Below are 4961 nucleotides of genomic sequence, written 5' to 3'. Positions count from 1 at the left end.
AAGAGGGATAGGATGAAGGTTCTGGAAGTCCAGGAGGTAAAACTATGAGAGGAAAAGATGGATAAAATGAAAGGTAGAAGTTACTTAAAGAGACACTTGGGGAAAGTTCCAGAGGCATGAGGAGCCAGAGCAGGAAGGACACTAGGAGAGTCCAGTGGGAGAAGTACATTAGCTTTATACAGATAAGTTATCTAGAAAAGGCTTAGAATGAGGAAGAAGCAGCTTAAATCACTTCACCTGAATAGGCCTAGGGCTCCTGAGATTAGAAATTTGATAAAGAGGTTTAAGATAGACTCCAAAGAGAACTGTTCAAGCAGTATCCGGAAGTTGCAGAGAGAAAGCTGTTTTCATTTGAGACCAAGGGCAGTGCGTAGTGGCTAGAACTGAGCTGAATCACCAGCTGACCTGGCAGTGAATTTTGAGTAACTGTTAAACTTGGGTTTAATGAGTTAAGAAGCATCAAACTGGTTTAAGTAGCCAGACGGTACTCCTATCACTCTGGATAATTTATATCCTGAAATTTTTGCACTGCAGAACAAAGCCATGCTGAAATATAAGTGACTGACTGCCTGAGATGAGATAACAAGACTCAGAAAGGAGGGGAAATCAGAGACAAAATTAATTAATTAATTAATTAAAAGAAAAGCCACAGTCCATATGACAGGTGATGATGCCAAAACTTACCAGTCAGGGAATTCTAGGAAGATACTCTCTGGGGGATATTCTGATATATTTTTGTCCCAAGGTATAAAAAAGATTATTTTAGGGTATGAGATCTTTCTAGTTACCTCCAAATCATGCCGTGTCTAGTCCTGAGAATGAACTAAAACGGGTCAAAATGTACCTTTTTCCCCAGTACGCACTGAAATCCAATGTGTGACTGCAGCATAGTGAAAAACTTTTACATACATTTTCCTTCAAATCAGATTTTCCCTATGTCTGAGGTTAAACCAAAGAAACATATGTTCCAATTCTTTATTCTCTTTCTACCACAATTGCTCCATTCTTCCCTACAGGTAGAGGTTCATGTAGCCATTTAGGTTTGGTGAGCAATGGTATGTTTTTGATTACTTGTAATTCAAATGACTTTTAAATTATTTTGCTGGCAGTGTGATTAAACTCCAAACACATTTTTCTTAGAGCTCATTTTCCCCAAAGACCAATTCTATTTTAACATAGAGGATTTTTGTAGCCTTGTTTTTAAAACAAAGCTGCTAATTGAATCCAGTGGATAACGCAGGCAACACAAAATTTTGACTTTAGAATGTGGAAAAGGTTTGGAAGTTATTAAAACGAAGTGACTTGGGTGGTAGAAACAGCTCTCTAAGTGAACAAAAGAAAACAGGGCATATGACACTGTGCTATCTCAGAAATGGGAGACCCGTACCCGTGTCCAGTGTCAGTAAAAGATGGCATCTGGTTCAGAGACAGCCATCAGCCAGATAAGGCAAACCTGGGGATACTCTCCTGGGCTCTTATTTAGTGCCCTGCCCTCACTCACTGTGGTGGGAGAAAAACCCAAGGGGCAGTCAGACAAGGGAAAAAGAGATGGTCCATATTGCAGGTAATAAGATAAGAACTTCATAAATATACCCTTGGCAGCAGAAGTGCAGGCAGAAATTGACATGTAAGCCTAAGGAAGCAAGTGGAGTGGGTAGGGGTGATGGATAAGGCTTTTTTTGAGAAGGGAACAGCCACATAGGAAAGCTGCTACACTTTGTCTTTCATCTCAACCGTTTCTCAGTCTTTTTTTAAATGATTTTATTTGTTTATTTATTTATTTGGTTGTGTCGGGTCTTAGTTGCTGCTGCAAGTGGGCTCCTTAGTTGAGGCTCTCAGGCTCCTTAGTTCCGGCATGTGAACTCTTAGTTGCGGCATGCATGTGGGATCTAGTTTCCTGACCAGGGATGGAACCCGGGCCCCCTGCATTGGGAGCGCGGAGTCTTAACCACTGCACCACCAGAGAAGTCCCCCCTTTTCTCAGTCTTGATTTCACACTGCTTCTTCTACATCTTCCCATCATGGTACTAACAACTGCCAAACCTCATGATAGGAAATTGTTGGAAAAAAGCCACACTATAGTTGATACCTAAAACCTTTCATCTCCAAGGCAAATTGAGAGCTCCTGTACCCCTCCTGCCTCCTCCAATTTCCTTCCCAAACATAAGCACATGTGTGCGCATGATATTCAAGCTGTTTGTAGTCCTCTGTGACTTTTTCCCCCACCATGGTTTCACTGATGTTCATCTGTAAATGTTTCCTGTCCCTATAGAATGGCCCTGTTCAGACACCATGTACTCTCCACTACGCATATATTGATACAGTCAGTGGATATTCATGGAGAAGAACCTGCAGGTGGGTGTGATCTCCCCCTGTGTCTGCAGCTCCCAGGGGTTCTAAACTCTCTCACTAGCCCACACTCAGCCTTTAGCAATTCATTAAAAAATTAGTTGTAGCCTTCTTACCTGCTTGTGCTGCACCTGGAGTTTCTCCCTTTTGTGCTCTGCCACGAGTGAGCCTGTGTTCTTGACCTCTCTCTCCTTGGAAGTTTCTGTCTTTCTTTGGATTTCAATGTACTTTTTTTGCCCTGTGATATCAGCTGTTTGATGGACTTAAGAAAAGGTATGAATATGTTGATTGACCTGCTTTTTCTTTTTATTAAGGTGGAAACAATATTCTTTTCAGCTCTCTCCATCCTAGATAGAAGTGGATTTGATTTGGGCTGGTGGCAAGATAAGCATGCAGATATTTCTAAGAAGTAGTTACAAATGTGAGACGTAAGACATGAAAATTCAGGTGTCACCTATAGATGTGGTCATCAAAACTGATAGAATAGATATTTTTTAAAAAATTTATTTATTTTATTTATTCATTTGTGGCTATGTTTGGTCCTCGTTGCTGCATATGGGCCCTCTCCAGCCGTGGCGAGCGGGGGCTACTCTTCGTTGCAGTGCGTGGGCTTCTCATCGCGGTGGCTTCTCTTGTTGCGGAGCATGGGCTCCAGGCGCGTGGGCCTCAGTAGCTGTGGCTCATGGGCTCAGTAGCGGTGGCTCGCAGTCTCAGTAGTTGCGGCTTGCAGGCTCAGTAGCTCCGCAGCATGTGGGATCTTCTGGGACCAGGGCTTGAACCTGCGTCCCCTGCATTGGCAGGTGGATTCCCAGCCACTGTGCCACCAGGGAAGCCCTAGAATAGATGATATTTTAGGGGAAGAATAAACTGGAAAAAAAAGCTCATGGTTGGAGAGACAGAATGAAATCATTGAACTCACTGTTAAAAGAATAATGTTTGTGTATATGTGTGTATTTGATGGCAAGTGGATGGTTGAACAAAATAATAATTATACTTTACAGTCTGCCATTCCAGTTTTATATCTGGTTTCCTGCTATCTGAGCCTTTTAGTTAAGCAGAACTGTTCCTAGAAAATCATCTGAAAGTTTTTCCTCTCTTCTTTCTCAGCTAGTTAATATTGATACATCCTGGCTTTATCAGCAAAGAAAGAAATCACTAATTCTTTTATATTTTTTTCCTTCAAATTTCATTAATTATTTCAAGCGGTGCTGCTCCAAATAGCTAAAGACTAACAAAAAAACCTAGCGGTGATTCATTCATTTCCTCTGCCAGAGCCACGTCTCAGCCCAAGGGCTCCTGATGGCAGCAGCCTGAGGTTAATTCTGGAATCACAGGCTGCTTGCCTGAGAATTGTTAGTTTTACTGCTCTTCTCTTCTGGGTGGGGAGTTCACACTGATTGCATATGCAGAATGATAGTTAGCTTTCTAATTGGGAGGTAGGTATTTTGAGCAAAATTAGGGATGATGTAGGTAGGGTGGATTTGGTTGAAATGACAACCCCCCAACAAAGCCCTTAAAATATACACACATACTAGATAACAAGGCCACTATCCACCCTCAAGAACAAGGTAAATCACCAAACATCTGCAATGTCCTACTAGTTTTCTGCCAATAGCAGCATAGTATGATAATTAAAGTAATTAAGGCTCTGGACTCTGAGTCTAAATACCGGTTGCATCACCTGCTAGCTGTGTAACCTTGAAAAGTTATTTTGACCTCCCCAGGTTTCAGTTTCCTCTCGTGTTATATAGGGGTTAATAAGCATAACAAACATGCATCAAATATATGCTATGTACAGTGTCTGCTCACTTACTCACTTATTTTTTTATTTTGAGAGTGCATAGAATTCTTTATTTAGACAACAAAGTATATGTAAATATTTATTGTTGATTTAACAAACTGGAAGAAGGGTCAGAAAAAAGTTTTCTGACTTAAGCTCCAAAAGGGATAAAAAAGACAGAAAAGAGAGGAAAAGATAAATGGGACACAGTGAATAGGTTTAACACATGTAGCTGGAGTCCCAGGAGATGAGAGAGAAGGGGGGAGGAGTTTATATTGCCAGACCCTTCTCTAAGCACTTTACAGATATACCCAATTTAATCCTCATAAAACCTCTATGAGGTAGGTACTCTTCTGGCCACACTCATTTTACGGAGGAGAAATCCGAGGCACTGATAAGTTAGGTAACTTGCCCAGGGCCACTTAGCTCCTAAGGAATGGAGCTGAGATGTAAACCCAAGCAGTCTGTTTTCACAGCCCACATTCTAAACCAGTCCAAACCTGAGGTCATTATATGTATTAACTCATGAAATGCTCACCCAAAAGCCCTGTAAGGTAAGTACTACCATTATCCTCATTCTCTGGGCGAGAGAGGTTAGGTGATTTGCCCAAGATGACACAGCCAGCTAATGATGGGGCCAGGATACAATCCCAGGCAAATCTACCTCCAAAGCCCACCGTCAAAATCATCATGCAGTCTCCCCTCTCCGTAACAGTGCCTACATCACAGCGTTCTTGTTCTTGTGAGACTTCAGTTACGTGTTCAAAGCACTTAGCCCATTGCCTGGCACACGCTCAGGTGGCATGCCTACTACTACCACTGCTGCTACTGT

This window comes from Mesoplodon mirus (genome assembly GCF_964341445.2).
Source record: "Mesoplodon mirus genome assembly, chromosome: 16".
Classification (NCBI taxonomy): Eukaryota; Metazoa; Chordata; class Mammalia; order Artiodactyla; family Ziphiidae; genus Mesoplodon; species Mesoplodon mirus.
The sequence above is the reverse complement of the archived record's forward strand: the minus strand, read 5'-3'. Positions refer to the sequence as shown.